At 47.5% G+C, this 18518-nt stretch overlaps 1 long non-coding RNA gene across 1 annotated transcript; it reads right to left on the bottom strand.

Annotated features, from left to right (window-relative positions):
* Positions 1 to 10973: 10973 nt before the first annotated feature.
* Positions 10974 to 12481, bottom strand: LOC149120688 (uncharacterized). The gene is made up of 3 exons (XR_016225132.1): positions 12348 to 12481; positions 11421 to 12108; positions 10974 to 11334 (listed from the first exon to the last, which is right to left on the bottom strand). It is a non-coding gene; the product is annotated as an uncharacterized LOC149120688 (long non-coding RNA).
* Between the last annotated feature and the right edge of the window lie 6037 nt (positions 12482 to 18518).

Below are 18518 nucleotides of genomic sequence, written 5' to 3'. Positions count from 1 at the left end.
GGGTACCCAGTGGGCTACTTCAGGGGCTACAGTGAAACAGAAGATGGGAAGATGGACAGTGTGCTCTGATTTAGGAGATCTTGGAGGGAAAAATTGGTGACTGATTTGGTGTGCAAGGGTGTGGAGGAGGGAAAGGTAAACTTTGCACCCAGGATTCATCCTTGGTTGTAATGGTAACAAAGGGAGAATCATGGTTAAAAGTATCTGGATGGGACATTAAACTGAAGAAGTCTTTTTTTTTTTTATTTGCTGGTTTGTTTATTTGAGATAGAAAGAGAAAACCAGACAGAATGAGCTCCCATCGGCCGGTTTACTCCCCACCTGCATGAAGCAGCCAGGGCTGGGCCAGGCTGAAGCTGGGAGCTTGGAATTCAATTCAAGTCTCCCATATAGGGGTGGCACAAACCCAATTACTGAGTCATCATCACGGTCTCCTAGAATCTATAGAAGCAGAAATTCGGTGTCAGGAGCTGGAGGTAGGGATCAAACCTACTCATTCTGATATGGGACACAGGTGTTCTAATTGCTAGGCTGAACATCTGCCCTGAAATTCAGTTTTTATAGAAGAGATTAATTTGAGTATGTTAAGTTTGATACGCCAACCACCACCCCCTCCCCATCCAATTGGTAATATCTAGTCTACAGTTAGATATAAGTGAAGGAATGAATGAAAATATGATGGGGACACTAAATGTTTGTCACCAGCCACTGCTTGTGTGAAAACGTGGAACTTTCTAGTTACTACATGGCGCAGAGCCAGCTTTCTGCCTGTCTCCACAGACCTCATCAAAAGACAGTCACAGGCCGGCACCGTGGCTCACTAGGCTAATCCTCCGCTTTGCAGCGCCGGCACACTGGGTTCTAGTCCCGGTCGGGGCGCCGGATTCTGTCCCGGTTGCCCTCTTCCAGGCCAGCTCTCTGCTGTGGCCAGGGAGTGCAGTGGAGGATGGCCCAAGTGCTTGGGCCCTGCACCGCATGGGAGACCAGGAGAAGCACCTGGCTCCTGCCATCGGATCAGCACGGTGCGCCGGCTGCAGTGCGCTGGCTGAGGCGGCCATTGGAGGGTGAACCAACGGCAAAAGGAAGACCTTTCTGTCTCTCTCTCTTTCACTGTCCACTCTGCCTGAAAAAAAAAAAAAAAAAGACAGTCACAGAAAATGTGCCTGAGTCGTGGAGGGGCACTGCAGGCTGGAGGGCCTGCTCAGCCTCCCACGCTTCAGCCACTGATGGCAGAAGCTTTCCCTGGTCCTTCCTTGGGCTCTTCTGTTCCTTAGCAACCAAGCAAACTTGGTCTGTGACTATGGAAACTGCTATGAGGAGGAGGAGGTGGAAGTGGCTGGAAAACATCAGGGAGAACCTCAGAGGATGGAATATTCTAGAATCTGGTATCAGACTGCACACTTAAAATTTTTAGCCTAGAATCTACCCATTTCTTATTCATTACTTGTGAATAAATAAATAAATGTTGAGAGCTTTAGGGAACTTGGTTTCACCTTTTTGGGATTTTACAAGTCAAAATCTGTAAAATTTTTATTTATTGGGGCTGACATTGTGGCGCAGTGAGCTAAGTTGCTGCTTGCAGTGCCAGCATCCCATATCTGAGCCCCAATTTGATTCCTGGGTGCTACACTGCTGATCCAGCTTGTTGATAATGTGTCTGGGAAAGCAGTGGAGGATGGCCCAAGTACTCGGCCCCTGACACCCATATGGTAGATAAGGATAGAGTTCCTGGCTCCTGGCTTCAGCCTGACCTAGCTCCGGCCATTGTGGCCATTTGGGGAATGAACTATCAGATGGAAGATCTATCTCTGTGTGTGTGTGTGTGTGTGTGTATGTGTGTTCCTCTCTCTGTCATCCTGGCTTTCAAATAAGTAAATATTTTTTAAAAGTTGAGGGACTAGAGTAGGATCTCTAGTCCCTCAACTTTTAAAAAATATTTACTTATTTGAAAGCCAGGATGACAGAGAGAGGAACACACATGTAGGATCTCTATCCTTAATGTGCTGTACATTGAGATTTAATGCTATAACGAGTACTCAAACAATATATTTCACTTTGTGTTTCTATGGGGGTGCAAACTGTTGAAATCCTTACTTAATGCATACTAAACTGATCCTCTGTTAAAAAAAAAAAAAAAAAAAAAAGAAATTATCAATTCCCAACTTGACTCTCACTGGGATTAAACATGACAATAGGTCTGATCTGATTTCATCATCATTTTAAAAAATCATCTATTATTTTTCACTTTATGTTTCTGTGTGGGAGCAAACTGTTGAAATCCATACTTAATGTATACTAAGCTGATCTTCTGTATATTAAGATAATCGAAAATGAATCTTGATGTGAATGGAAGGGGAGAGGGAGTGGGAAAGGGGAGGGTTGTGGGTGGGAGGGACGGTACGGGGGGAAAGCCATTGTAATCCATAAGTCGTACTTTGGAAATTTATATGCATTAAATAAAAGTTTAAAAAAAAAAAAAAAGTTGAGGGACTAAGCTCTCTGCTGTGGCCTGGGAGTGCAGTGGAGGATGGCCCAAGTCCTTGGGCCCTGCACCTGCATGGTAGACCAGGAGAAGCACCTGGCTCTGGGCTTCAAATCAGTGCAGTGTGCCAGCCGCAGTGTGCCAGCCACAGCAGCCATTGCAGGGGGGGGGTGAACCAACGGAAAAGGAAGACCTTTCTCTCTGTCTCTCTCTCTCAATGTCCACTCTGCCTCTAAAAAAAAAGTTGAGGGACTTACAGTCTCTGATTTTAAGACTTACTATAAAGCTATAGCAACCCAGTCAGGGTAGCATCAGTACATGGAGAAACACAGATCCATGGAGCACCCTGCAAGCCCAGGACTTCCATTCAAGTCCTTGCTGTGCCACCTACTAACGAAACAGTATTGGACAAGTTGTGCGACCTCCCATATCAAAAATATGGATAACAATAATAATATCCACCTTAATCAGGTCATTGAGAGCTTTTATTATAAAGTACGTAGAACCTGGCACATGTTAACCTTTTAGATTAATTATTTTAAAGGCAGAGTGACGGGGGAAAGAGAGAGAGAGAGAGAGGGAGAGAGAGGGAGAGAGAGAGAGAGAGAGAAAGGGAGAGAGGGAAAGAAAGCTTCCATCCAGTGGTTCACTCCCCAGATGCCCACAAAAGCCAGGGCTGGGCCAGGCTGAAGCTAGGAGCCAGGAACTCCATCAGGTCTCCCTCATGGGTGGCAGGAGCCCAATTAGTTGGGCCAATCATCCACTGCCTTCCCAGGTGCATTAGCATGGAGCTAGATTGGAGGTGGAGTAGCTGGGACCCAAATCCACTCCAATATGGGATCCTGGCATTGCAAGCAGTGGCTGAACCACAACGCTGGCCCCTTGGCTCAGTTTTGATATTTTCATAGTCATCTATTCCTGTTCACCCACTGCTCCAGAGCCACAGAGGCCAACGCAATAATAATATCATCCCAGATGCATTCCTTCTATTCATTTCTGTCATCACCACAAGCCTAAGGCTAGTGTCTCACACAGACTTCTGTGATTCGGAGTCCCCCAGCTGTGGAAAATCATTGCAGTACAATAAGACATTTTGAGAGAGAGAGAGAGACTTCATTCATGTAACTTTACTTTCATTATAGTACGTTGTTGTGTTTGTTCTATTATAACTTATTGTTGCTCATCTCTTACTGAGCCTAATTTATAAATTAAACTTTGTCGTAGGAATGCATGCATAGGACAAACATGGTGTCTGTAGCAGTCGGCATGGCCTGCAGTCTCAGACATCCTATGAAGGTCTTGGAAGAATCCCCACAGGTAAGGGGGCTTGTGTCTGCCTACCAGCACAGGCCCAGAGCAGTCACTAGCTGAATTTGGTAGCTTTGAAAGTCGTGTATGTTTGATTATCTGGTTAAGGTCAGTATCTTCTAACTTCTATGAGTTTTGTGAAGGCAGAGAGCGTGCCTGTTCTGTGCATCAGGCAAGTCCAGCACCTTGGTGAGGGCCTGAGGAGGAGCATAATCCTATAATCAGTATTAATACTTTGCTAATAGGACCCAAGGCTTTGTACGGCCTTGAATCGTCTGGCTTCCACGCAGCCTTGTCTGCTAACACTGTCCCTCGGTAGTTTTTTTTTTTTTTTTTTTTTTTGGTCAATGCTGTGGATTTTTCTTTTAGAGTTTTTTTTTTTAATCTTTTATTTAATGAATATAAATTTCCAAAGTACGACTCATGTGTTACAATGGCTTCCCCCGCATACCGTCCCTCCCACCCACAACCCTCCCCTTTCCCACTCCCTCTCCCCTTCCATTCACATCAAGATTCATTTTCGATTATCTTAATATACAGAAGATCAGCTTAGTATACCTTAAGTAAGGATTTCAACAGTTTGCTCCCACACAGAAACATAAAGTGAAAAATAATAGATGATTTTTTTTAAATGATGATGAAATCAGATCAGACCTATTGTCATGTTTAATCCCAGTGAGAGTCAAGTTGGGAATTGATAATTTCTTTCTTTCTTTCTTTTTTTTTTTTTACAGAAGATCAGTTTAGTGTACATTAAGTAAAGATTTCAGTCGTTTGCACCCCCATAGAAACACAAAGTGAAATATACTGTTTGAGTACTCGTTATAGCATTAAGCCTCAGTGTACAGCACGTTAAGGACAGAGATCCTACATGAGGAGTAAGTGCACAGTGACTCCTGTTGTTGACTTTACCAATTGACACTCCTGTTTATGGCATCAGTAATCTCCCTATGCACCAGTTATGAGTTTCCAAGGCTATGGAAGCCCCTTGAGTTCTCCGACTCTTATCTTGTTTAGACACGGTCATAGTCAAAGTGGAGGTTCTCTCCTCCCTTCAGAGAAAGGCACCTCCCTCTTTGAAGACCTGTTCTTTCCACTGGGATCTCACTCACAGAGATCTTTTTGCCAGAGTGTCTTGGCTTTCCATGCCTGAAATACTCTCATGGGCTTTTCAGCCAGATCCGAGTGCCTTTAGGGCTGATTCTGAGGCCAGAGTGCTATTTAGGACATCCGCCATTCTATGAGTCTGCTGAGTATCTCACTTCCCATGTTGGATCACTCTCCCCTTTATTTATTCTATCGGTTGGTGTTAGCAGATACTAGACTTGTTTATGTGCTCCCTTTGACTCTTAGTCCTTTCATTATGATCAATTGTGAACTGAAATTGATCACTTGCAGTAGTGAGATGGCATTGGCACATGCCACCTTGATGGGATTGAATTGGAATCCCCTGGTATGTTTCCAACTCTACCAATTGGGGCAAGTCAGCCCGAGCATGCCCCAAATTATACATCTCTTCCCTCTCTTATTCCCACTCTTATGTTTAACAGGGATCACATTTCAGTTAATTTTCAACACTTAAGAATAACTGTGTGATAATTACAGAATTAAACCAGTCATATTAAGTAGAACAGACAAAAAAAAAATACTATGAGGGATAATGTATTAAGTTGTCCATTAGCAGCCAGGGCTATGCTGATCAAGTCACCATTTCTCATAGTGTCCATTTCACTTCAGGAGGTTTCCTTTTTGGTGTTCAGTCAGTTGTCACCGATCAGGGCAGAAGAAAAACCATATGATTATCTCAATTGATGCAGAGAAAGCATTTGATAAAATTCAACACCCTTTCATGATGAAAACTCTAAGCAAATTGGGTATAGAAGGAACATTCCTCAATATAATCAAAGCAATTTATAAAAAACCCACAGCCAGCATCCTATTGAATGGGGAAAAGTTGGAAGCATTTCCACTGAAATCTGGCACCAGGCAGGGATGCCCACTCTCACCACTGCTATTTAACATAGTTCTGGAAGTTTTAGCCAGAGCCATCAGACAAGAAAAAGAAATCAAAGGAATACAAATCAAGAAGGAAGAAGTCAAACTATCCCTCTTTGCAGATGATATGATTCTGTACTTAGAGGATCCAAAGAACTCTACTAAGAGACTATTGGAACTCATAGAGGAGTTTGGCAAAGTGGCAGGATATAAAATCAATGCACAAAAATCAACAGCCTTTGTATACACAAGCAATGCCATGACTGAGAAAGAGCTGCTAAGATCAATCCCATTCACAATAGCTACAAAAACAATCAAATACCTTGGAATAAACTTAACCAAGGACGTTAAAGATCTCTACGATGAAAATTACAAAACCTTAAAGAAAGAAATAGAAGAGGATACCAAAAAATGGAAAAATCTTCCATGCTCATGGATTGGAAGAATCAACATCATCAAAATGTCCATTCTCCCAAAAGCAATTTATAGATTCAATGCAATCCCAATCAAGATACCAAAGACATTCTTCGCAGATCTAGAAAAAATGATGCTGAAATTCATATGGAGGCACAAGAGACCTCGAATAGCTAAAGCAATCTTGTACAACAAAAACAAAGCCGGAGGCATCACAATACCAGACTTCAGGACATACTACAGGGCAGTTGTAATCAAAACAGCATGGTACTGGTACAGAAACAGATGGATAGACCAATGGAACAGAATTGAAACACCAGAAATCAACCCAAACATCTACAGCCAACTTATATTTGATCAAGGATCTAAAACTAATTCCTGGAGCAAGGACAGTCTATTCAATAAATGGTGCTGGGAAAACTGGATTTCCACGTGCAGAAGCATGAAGCAAGACCCCTACCTTACACCTTACACAAAACTCCACTCAACGTGGATTAAAGACCTAAATCTACGTCCTGACACCATTAAGTTATTAGAGAACATTGGAGAAACCCTTCAAGATATTGGCACAGGCAAAGAATTTCTGGAAAAGACCCGGGAGGCACAGACAGTCAAAGCCAAAATCAACTATTGGGATTGCATCAAATTGAGAAGTTTCTGTACTGCAAAAGGAACAGTCAGGAGAGTGAAGAGACAACCGACAGAATGGGAAAAAATATTTGCAAACTATGCAACAGATAAAGGGTTAATAACCAGAATCTACAAAGAGATCAAGAAACTCCACAAAAACAAAACCAACAACCCACTTAAGAGATGGGCCAAGGACCTCAATAGACATTTTTCAAAAGAGGAAATCCAAATGGCCAACAGGCACATGAAAAAATGTTCAAGGTCACTAGCAATCAGGGAAATGCAAATCAAAACCACAATGAGGTTTCACCTCACCCCGGTTAGAATGGCTCACATACAGAAATCTACCAACAACAGATGCTGGCGAGGATGTGGGGAAAAAGGGACACTAACCCACTGTTGGTGGGAATGCAAACTGGTCAAGCCACTATGGAAATCAGTCTGGAGATTCCTCAGAAACCTGAAGATAACCCTACCGTTCGACCCAGCCATCCCACTCCTTGGAATTTACCCAAAGGAGTTTAAATTGATAAACAAAAAAGCGGTCTGCACCCTAATGTTTATTGCAGCACAATTCACAATAGCCAAGACCTGGAACCAACATAAATGCCCATCAACGGTAGATTGGATAAAGAAATTATGGGATATGTATTCTTTAGAGTACTATACCGCAGTAAGAAACAACGAAATCCAGTCATTTGCAACAAAATGGAGGAATCTGGAACACATCATGCTGAGTGAAGTAAGCCAGTCCCAAAGGGACAAATACCATATGTTCTCCTCGGTAGTTGTCATGGAATTCCTCACACACGCTTTGCAGGCCCCTGCTCGGGCCTCTGCACTTCCATCTGCCGAAATTCTCTTCCCCCAGAAAGTCCCGAGTGTTTACCCCTCCCACATGCAGCTTCCTGCTCAGGTACTGCCGCTCCCTTGGTGTGAGTCTGAAATAGCCCTGCCCTTCCATGTTATGCTCTTGAGTCCCTACTTGAGTTTTCTTCACAGGCCTAACAGCAGTTGAACACTTCTGTCTGTTTTCTGTCTCCACCGCCCCAGCGCGGCCTTCTGAGTGCAGTGGCTGGGCCTGTCTCCCAGTGTCTAACACACCTGCTCCTGGAAGATGCTCAGCATCTTTGTTCAGTGACCAGACTTTTGGGCTGACTGAATGCGCAGCAGGTTGAGGACGCTGGGCTGGATTTGTCTAAAATTTATTCTCAACCTGTGGTCAAGAACTTGACCCATAGAAGAGCTCAGCCAGTTCTTATCAAATGACTTGATGAGTTCTGAGGATGGATGATGCTGTACTGACTGCAAGTTGCAGGAGAGGCATGTTTCACCTGTTCTGTGGGGGCCCTTGCATGGGTGGGGTTCTATCTATGTGTAATTTTTTTACTTATTTTTTAAGATGTTTACTTATTTGAGAGGTAAAATGACAGAGAGAGAAAGGGAAAGGGAGGGAGAGAGATGAGATTCTGGGGGAGAAATGGAGAGAGAGAGAGAGAGAGAGAGAGAGATCTTCCATCCGATGGTTCACTTCTCAAATGGCTGCAAGAGCCAAAGTTGGGCCAGGCCGAAGCCAGGAGCCTGGAACTTATCTGAGTCCCCAATGTGGGCGTCAGGGAGCCAAGTACTTGGGCCATCATCTGCCGCTTTCCCAGGCCTGTAGCAGACAGCTGGATCAGAAGCAGAGCCGCCGGGACTCCGTCTGGCTCTCCAACATAGGATAGTGTTGCAAGCAGTGGCTTACCTCGCTGAGCCCCAGTGCCAGCCCCCTTGAAAATGTGCTTTTAATTGACAATGATTGTACGTGTGCATAGGGTATAATGTGACATCCTGATAAATGCCTGCATTGCTAAGTGAGTAACTCATGCTGCTCTGCATAGCTATTGCCTCACATCATGTCTGCTTCACTTGCTAAGATGGTACATTTTAAATATTCTCACCACATGAGTGGGTTTTCTTCTGTGAACCTCTGTGCAAAACGACTGTGTGTGCGCGCAGACGTGTGGTTGCAGAGGGACCTCCCTGCCCCCATGGCCACTGTCACCTCTGAGGGTGACCAGTCAGGACTGTGCTTCTCTAGATGCTTGTGGTCCTTAGCAACAGAGGCAGGCACAGACCATCACCATGGGAACTGCAGCTGAGGGCAGAGCTGGGGTAGCTAAGAGGGGCTGCAGAGCTCTGGGAACTGGAATTTTCCAGTCTTTGCAGTCAGTTCTGAACCATGACCTGGCACACAGCGGGTCCTTGTTAGCTATTTACCAAAATAATAAACAGTGCCAAGGCACATGTGCCCCTCCACACGTAGACATTTTCATCTCCAGTGGTTGGGTGAGCCCCTTGGCCGGAGAGACTGCAGAAAACTGAATGTGGGATCCAAGGTGACCACATCTATGGAATCTTCTGTTCATTTTAGTGAATTCAGAACCTCTACAGCCAAGTGTTAACATTCACCAAGCACTGATCCTGAGCCAAGGGCTTGCTGCCATCTGGGTGTGTGTGTACCCCCAAAACTCACATGTTCAAGGTGGAGGTGTCAGAAGGGGGTCCCCTAGGTGGCAACCAGTTCCCGAGGGTGGAAGGCCCGCAGCCTCATGAGGCCACAGCAAGATGTTGGTGTGCAAACGCAAAGGAGCGTCCTCTCTGGGCTCAGATTCCCAGCCTCCAGACCTGTGAGAACTAAGTCTCGGTTGAAAGCCGCCAGTCTGGGGTACGCGATTACAACCACTGGAGTAAAATACACTTGACACGGATTTGCTCCGTCAGGTCCCGCCCCAGTCAGTGATATGGCTGCAGTTATCCCTGTTCAACAGATGAGGAAGTGTGGTGCAGCCAGGTAGTCCACGGGCAGGCGGTGTGAGAGGGGAGCTCCTCGGGGCACATCCAGGACAGTGCCAGGAGTCCAAGGTGGAGACGTGGACAAGCGAGGGCTGGAGGCCACGGGGAGACCGTGTGTGGACCGAGAGCTTCACGCTCAGTGCCCGGATCTGCTTCCACGTGACCTCAGGGCAGTTCGTCTGGCTGGTCCTCCATAGGCTAGCGTGCTTCACGGGCCCTTGCCAGGGCTGGAGGAGTGCATCCTCGTGCTGCTACAGTGTGGTACCACGCACTGTGTGGCATTTATTCACACACCGATGCAGAGGCCAGATATCCAAAGTCAGGGTCAGGGCCCTCTTTCCTCTCAAGGCTCCCAGGGGGGCCCTGTTCTGTGTCCCTCCCTTGGCTGCTGCTGCTTTGTCAGTGAACCTTGCCTCATGGGTGTGTTGCCCCCTCTTCACCTGGCCTCTCCCTGTGCATCTGTCTGCACGGGGCTCCTTCTCATGGAGACAGTCTTGTCGAATCAGGGGCCCGCCCCACTCCAGCATGGTCTGCGCAACTGATTTCACCTGCAACAGCTGTATTCCCGCACCGTGAGGTACTGGGGCGAGCTGGGGAGCCAGCAGCTTTCCTAGCAGGTGTGTCATGAAGGCTGACTACGGCTGTCTAGAGTGATGCTGAGCATCCCGGCTGCCTGCTGTGCAAATAGTCTCGCTGGATGCACATACTCACTGCCCGTGCCTGCCCTCCAGCCTCGAGGGCAGGGGAGGGCTGGGGCTGGGGAGAGTGGCAGGGTGGAGTGGCCCTGTTTACTGCACGAGGGAGTGTTTGCTTTGGAACAGATATCCCCCACAAGGGCTGCACAGCCAAAGCACACAGAAACGTGGTGTCCACAGCCCTGGAGGCTGAAGGCTGAGACCTGGGAGCGGAGGCCTGGCCACTGAGCTTCTGCACAGGGTGGTAATTAAAGAGGTAACTGGGTTGGGGCCGGCGCTGTGGCGCAGTGGGTAAACCCGCAGCCTGCAGTGCTGGCATCACATATGGGCGCCAGTTCAAGTCCTGGCTGATCCACTTCCTGTCCTGCTCTTGGACCCCTGTACCAGTGTGGGAAACCTGGAAGAAGCTCCTGGCTCTTGGCTTCAGATTGGTGCAGTTCCAGCCGTTGCTGCCATCTGGGAAGTGAACCAGCAGATGGAAGACCTCTCTCTCTCTCTCTCTCTCTCTCTCTCTCTCTCTCTCTCTCTGCCTCTCCTTCTCTCTGTGTGTAACTCTGACTTTCAAGTAAAATAAATGAATCTTTAAAAAAATAAATTAAGAGTTAACCGGGTTAAAGTGGGTGGGCCTGTGTCCAGCAGATGTGTGTCCTTGTAAGGGGAGAACAGGACACGGACACATTCCTGGCAGACTCCGGGGTCTCTGCAGCCCATGTGGATGAGTGGTGAGAACAGTGTTGATGTTGCTGGCACTCGGACTCCTGGTGGAGGCTCAGCAGGCTGGGGAAGGCCTCTGGGTTCTTCCCTTCCCTGTCGTCCTCACTGGGGGCTGCCATCGTGTGTAGACCCAGGGAAGCTCGTGCTGTCACCATGGAAACCTCGTGGTGCAGAAGCAGAGGAAATTGAGGAACGAGTGAGGAGGGCCTAACGTTGTTCAAAACCTTAGGTTGGCGCGCAGTTGGTACTTGATAAGTGCTGCTGAAAGAAGAAATGAGCGTCACCTGTCACGAGTGTGCCAGACTGAAGTGATGCGTCTGTCACGCACAGAAAGCTCTGCCACCCACCTGTGCAGAGGCTGGGAGAGTGGTGAGCTCTTCTCTCCCCTAATTGAAAGAATGCATGTGAAAGTAGGCCTTCAGCGTCTCCAGGAAGCTGGTTAAGACCACGAGCAGACGCTCCTGTTGGTCCACCACCGTGTGTGGGTGCGGGAGGCTGCAGGAGAGGTTCTGGACCTGTGAGGGAAATGGGACACCTGGACCGGGTTCAGCCCCAGCCAGGGTTTCAGACTCCTTTTTCTGTAACTACTTCCAGTGTTTAAATGGTGATGGTAGGGGCTGGGTGTTTGGCGTGGCAGCTTAAGTTGCTGCTCAGGACACCGGCATCCCATATCAAGTACCCAGGGTTCCGGTCGTAACTACTCAGCTGCTGATCCCAGCTTCCTGCTCAGGCACCCTGTGAGGCAGCAGATGGCGGCTCAAGTAGTTGGGTCCCTGCCACCCTTGTGGGAGACTTGACTTGAGTTCTAGGCGTCTGGCTTAGGGCTGGCCCAATGCTGGCTATTGCAGGCAGGCATTGGGGGAGTGAACCAGTAGCTAGACGATCTTTGTCTCCCTGCCTTCCAGATAAAATGAAAATTATTATTTTTTGAAATATTGATGGTACTGCCACCTTCCAGCCTTGGAATGTCTTAGGTGGGTGTCTCTGCAGTGGTCCTCCTGTATCCACGCTTTCACCCTCTGAGGTTTCAGTTACCTGCAGTGAACAAGGTGGGCAAATACAGCACAGAGCAGGATTTTGAGAGTTAACACAGACCACATCCAAATAACTTTTTATTAAAGCGAATGGTTGTAATCGTTGTATTTTACTAGTCGTCATTATTGCTAATCTCTTATGGTGCCTACGTTATAAATTAAACTTTATGAAAGATGCACATGTATAGAAAAAAACAGTCTATCCAGAATTCAGCACTACAGGTGTTTTCAGACACTCACCAAGGGTCTCGGAACGTGTCCTGTGCAGATAAGGGGGACTCCTGGGTGTACACATGAGTGTGTGCACTGTACAGCAGCAAATGCATAAAGCAGAAGGAGCAGAAGAGTGTGAAAGAAGCCAGCGTGTGTGCTGCAGAGCCCCTCACCTGCCACTGCCGCCCCAAGAGCTCAGCTGAGCAGCACCTGCCTCAAGGAGCCCATCCAGGTGCAGACAGCGACGCTCAGCGTCCTACCTCCCTGGGTTGCTGGGAAAGGAAATGAATCCACGTGTGTGAAACTGCTTAGCAGACTTGACTGCAAGGTGCTCCGCAGGAAGCCCTTCAGCCCCCACACTCGAAATGCTCGTGTTCACAGAAGAGCTGCCCAAGCTGCAGCACCAGCCGCTTTTGCCTTCCGCCACCTGTGCTTGCCTTCCCTGCTCCTGTCCTCTGCAGCAGGAGGGACCTTCAGCCACTGAGGCCAGGTCCGTCGGGTCAAGGAGACCCCTGTCCTCCCAAAGCAGCTGCCCCTGGGCCCACGTCAGGGAGCACGGTGTCCAGGTGGCTGTGCTGGCTGGGGATGGAGTCTTGCTGTGACCAAACCTCGTTCTGTACGACCTGAGGCCCAGTGTTCTGAGCAGCTGGGTCTGACTCCTTCCCAGGCAGGACTCATCAGCAGAAATCAGGCAGAGACTGTGGAATGCTGTGGTAGGTGTTACGCTGAGCGGGCTCGCACCGGAGCACCAGAGCTGAGCGGGTCGATTTTCAGAAGCCGTGTGAGACAGGTCAGCACATCTTTCAGTAAACATTGATTGCACGCACTTATTTTTATTGTGATAAAATACATGTAACATAAAATGTATCATTTTTAACTGGGTTTTTAAAATTTATTGGAGAGGCAGCTTGTGGGAGATGAGCTTAACATGGCTTCCAGTAACCAGACTTAAACTGTGGTCAGCTCCTATAAGCAATGTCCAGGGTCCAGCCACATACATATCAGTGTCCAGGAAGAAAGGAAATGTCTTCAAAGACACACCAGGAAGAGACTAGAGATCTAGAAATATTCATTTCTGTACCCCGAAAGAAAACTTTGGTTAGTATTAGCTTCTAGAGTATTAGTATTGCAAACCTAGATCTTCACCCAGGTTTTCTCTTGTTTCCCAAGGCTGGCAGTCCTTGAATTAGCTCATCTTTGTGCTGTGTGGGTGTCTTGCCCTTAGTTTCCCATCTTGGGCACTTTCCATGTACTCCACAAATTCTGTTCAAACTGAACTATAAGACAGTAACAATCCTGTACAGTGACATAAGGCACTGTGGCCCATTTCACATGTACTACCTTTTTTAAAAAAGATTTTATTTATTTATTTGGGAGGTAGAGTTACAGACAGTGAGAGGGAGAGACAGAGAGATCTTCCATCTGCTGGTTTACACCCCAGATAACCACAATGGCCAGAGCTGAGCCAATCCAACGAAGCCAGGAACCAGGAGCTTCTTCCAAGTCTCCTGTGTGGGTGCAGGGGCCCAAGGACTTGGGCCATTTTCTACTGCTTTCCCAGGCCATAGCAGAGAGCTGGATCAGAAGAAGAGCAGTCGGGACTAGAACTGGCACCCCTATGGGATGCCGGCGCCACAGGTGAAGGCTTAGCCCCACTACACCATAGCGTGATCACCACATTTATTACTCTTTAAATTATTGTTAATTTTCAACTTCTACAGTGTGGACATACCTGTGTGATTAGCATCTCAGAGTTGAGGCATTAAAACTAGCCCTTGTGATCTTCCTTCCTGAATGTTGCTACCCCAAAGTCCCTCCACAGGGCATGCTGGGGGCCCCTTCTGCTTGCAAACTGTGGGAAAGAAAGGGATACTTAATCCAAGGCCATTAGCAATCTACCAAGGGCTAAGCTTGGCAAAGATGTAATTTCCCTTTGAAGAAGGTGAACAATAGGGTGGTTACAGGTAATGATTTAAACAACAGTTGAGGGCAAAGGGGGTATGAATCCAATCTGCCATCAATATCTTTTTGAATGAATAATTGAGTGTATCCAAGGATTAGCCTGGAATAAAAGTCATGCATGAACCACTGATCAAAGAACAGTGGGTATGAGGAGGTCCTGTTAGGAGTCCCCTCAGCTGGGTGAAGCTTCTCCAAAGTCCATCACTCTGCCGTGTCCCTGACAGAAGCTCTCGCTTGATACGGACCATGCAGGTGGGACCCATGGTCACCATGGAAACTCCAGTTGGATGAGGAAGGTGTGCAGGCTCAGGAGTGGGCCGAGACTCTCAGACATTGGCTTTTTTCCAGGTTCTGCAGTGAAATAGGGGTGTATAAAATGGGCTTTGAGGGAGAGGCAAAGTGTAGGAGTACACTACAGTCATCCTGAGGAGTCAGCTGCATGGTGTTCACTAGAGTTGTGCAGCAGAGACTGAAGAAGAAAATGGCTCATGATGAATGGGAAAAAAAGGAATAGACAGGAAAGGCATTTCTGACTGGAGACCGTATATACATTATACCAAAATGTTGTTAAGAGCAGGCAGTTGAATGTGAAGCATATAATGAAATAGAAATTCTGATATTATCTCCCCAATTAATGCACCTTCCATTTGAGGAAGGTGAGGAAGGGTGCTGGCATTGGCTTCAGTGGGGCAGCTGGCACATCACTCAGTGTGTCTCACTGAAATGACCCAGTTTCTGCGGTGTGGATGGAGGAGCACAAAGCCCAGCATGGAGCCTGAAGGGCCTCAGCTGGAAAGGTGGGGTGTCGCAGGAAAGTTGTCGATGAAGTATGTGCACAATGGTGACTCCATCTGCTGCTCATTCTATCAGCGCTTCTCTCAGGAATTTATATGCCCTTATATTTATATAAGAGAGCAGCTCAGGAATGCAGAACATTTGTTTGGAATGAAATTGATCCGTAACAAAGAAAGACAAGTATCTCTTTCATCTGCAGCAGCTGTCCATTCACCCAGCCTTCCATCTACCCTTCCATCTAATTATACATCCAACTACACTGTTGTCCTTTCAACCATCCATGCAACCATACACCTGTCAATTCATTCTGCCACCCATACAACCAGTCTTCTGTTCATCCACCTATCAATCATTCCATACGTTCATCTACCCATCAGTCTGTGTACCCATCCACTTACCCACATTTCCATCCAATTATCCAGCCTGCAGTCCTCCCATCCATCCATCCATCTAGTCTTCCAGTCATCCACCCTACCATCCATCCAACCAACCATCCATCCTTCCCTCTATACACTTACCCATTGTGGTGGGTTGAACAAGTATATCCACATCTCAGTTGCCAGAACCTATGAATGCCACCTGCTGTGGTAAAAGGAACTCCCTGTGTCCTAGGTTGTAACAATTCGGCTCTGCCAATGTGGCCACAGGCGTTGATAGAAAAAAAACATAAATGGTAGGTTCCAATACAACTGTATTTTTTTTTTTTGACAGGCAGAGTGGACAGTGAGAGAGAGAGACAGAGAGAAAGGTCTTCCTCTGCCGTTGGTTCACCCTCCAATGGCTGCCGCGACCGGCACACCGTGCTGATTCGATGGCAGGAGCCAGGTTCTTATGCTGGTCTCCCATGGGGTGCAGGGCCCAAGCACTTGGGCCATCCTCCACTGTACTCCCTGGCCACAGCAGAGAGCTGGCCTGGAAGAAGGGCAACCGGGACAGAATCCGGCGCCCCGACCGGGACTAGAACCTGCTGTGCTGGCGCTGCAAGGTGGAGGATTAGCCTAGTGAGCCGGCCCCAATACAACTGTATTTTACAAAAAACAGAGCAAGCCATGGTTTTTCAGCTCCTGCACCAGACTGTCAACCATGTTGGCCTGAATAATTAGTCCCCTAGGTCTCTTTCCACCTAAATCTCTGTCAGTTTTCTCCCTTATTTGTGACTCTTGCCATGCTGGCTTCCTTGCTGGTCTTCGTGGAGGGCAGCCATGCAACCTCAGGGCTTTTCAAAGTATACATTTCTGTCTGGACTGTTCTTGACGTGCCCATGACAAGCTCCCACTGTTCAAGTGTCACCACCCACACAAAGCACTCCTCAGCTACTCAGTCTAAAGTGTCTTTCCCCTGTTCTTCACACCTTCTTGGATCTGACTTTCCCTCATAGCACTCACCACCCCCTGAAATCTTACTTGTGTTCACTGCATGACACCCCCACTGGAATGGAGCTCTAGGGTAGCAGACTTGTTTGCGGTGTTCTCTGCTGCATCCACCACACTTGGCTCAAAGGCGACCAACAAGTGTGCCTTCATTAAGTATCAGTTAAAGGAAAGGATGGATGAATGAATGAGACTATGGGAAGCCTTCTCTCTGGTAGTCTCTCAGTTCCAGAGGGCAGGGATGGGGCTCCGTTTTTTGCATTACATCCTCAAAGTCTGGGCAGAGTCTGGCACACAAGCAGGGCTCAATCCATAGTTCTGATGGGAGTGAAACGCTGCTCAGAAAATACTTGGGATTTCCATCACGTCCGCAGTGTCTCCTGAAGCCCATTTGCTCCTTCTGCAGAGACACTGTGGCTGACGATGACGCACGTCTGTTGTGCAAAATACGCACATGAACGCCTGATGCAGACTTTTGACGTCTTTTGCTCTGTTCCCCACCACAGGGGCTCCCACCTTCTTCAGGAACAGCTCAGGAGCTCAGGCTGTTGCCATGGAAACCCTAGCTGGAGTCAGGAGGAGAGGGGCTGAGGAAGATGCTGAGAGAGCCGCAGGGGTTGGAATTTTCCAGGGCCTGCAGTAAGATTGTGGGTTCAAGATTCAGGCCTGGGGTCAGTCCTCTGACCTGACCTTTGTCTCCACTGACCTCAGGACTTCCTCAGCGTCCATCACTCCTCGCTCCAGGTCTCCTCTTACTCTTTGCCACTGTGGGGTCCTGGGTCCGTTTCTGCCATTGCTGCCTTGGATGTACCATTCTCTGCTTCTCGCTTGCTTGCCCACTGTCTCCCCCACCCCTGAGGCAAATTACCAAGCCCAGATCATTCCAGTTCCCACTCCTCGAGCTACACACACACACACACACTAATTTAAACACAATCAACAGTTTGATTGGGGTATATCTCTAGCAGTGTCTCTAATCATAGGAGTTCAAGTAACTTTTTAGGGAACATTTACTACCTGCCTGTCAATCTCTGGTCCCATGATGCCCACAGCTGAGTCCACTCAATAATCTTAAAAATTATCTACTGTGCTTGGTTTAATTAGCAATACTGTAGCACCTGCTCTACACTACTCAGTACTCTAAACCCTTAACCTATTAAGGCTCGTTGGAGGGATATCCTAATAGTCCTCCAAGTTTACATATGTTTAAGGAAATGGAGAGACATGGAAGCTGATATATGTGCAACTTGCTAGGAGGTGGCAGTTCTAGGATTCAGACGTAGGCAGCCAGACCCCACACTATGCTCTCCAGCCCTGGGCTGTGACCTCTGGAGGCTGCCTGGGCATCTGATGGCCATTTTAGAGACACAACACATGAGGCACCTATGGCCTTACACACTGACAAAACTGCATCTCCCTCACCTATTTAGGGACAAGATTTTCGTCAGATAAAGGAGGTTTAGCTAGTTATTGACCAATTGCACGCAACTACAGCGGTGTGAGATGTAGATATAGATTCACAAAAACCACTTTATGGTCAAATTCTCTAAGATAAATAAAGCATTCTAAAACTCTTCTCACAGTACTACATTTGGGGCATCATTGGTCTAGGCAAGAGATACAGCAGCTTAGAACAGGGCGGTGGCAGTGGAGACTGGGAGCCTTGAGAAGATGTGAATGGCTTTCAGGTGACAGCCTGGGTGGAGATCTTGGGGATTCTGGGTGTGCAGGTGATGGGCTGGCTATGGTGATGACTCCACCAGTTCTGATTTGCACGGAAGGCCATCCAAGGGACACAGCCTAGAGGCTGGTATGTTTCCAGAACTCACGAGGCTGGGCATGGGGATTTGGAGACCTGTCAGTGCAGAAGGTCAAACCACAGTGTGACACATTGCACAGCTCAGGGGCACTGTGTGTGGATGACTGTGAGTGGGAACCTCACCCAGATCGTTCAGGGAGAGTGTGGAGCGTTCAGGTCTTTACTAACTAATCAGGAAGTTAGAACTTGATTAAAATATCACTCACCTCACAGGTTTGCAGGCAAAAAGGGGGTCATCTTTTTTTTTTTCTA

The sequence above is a fragment of the Oryctolagus cuniculus genome, chromosome 18 (genome assembly GCF_051225735.1).
Source record: "Oryctolagus cuniculus isolate XC-2025 breed Fujian yellow rabbit chromosome 18, ASM5122573v1, whole genome shotgun sequence".
Lineage (NCBI taxonomy): Eukaryota > Metazoa > Chordata > Mammalia > Lagomorpha > Leporidae > Oryctolagus > Oryctolagus cuniculus.
Note: the sequence above shows the minus strand (reverse complement) of the source record. Positions and strands in the feature narration are given on the sequence as shown.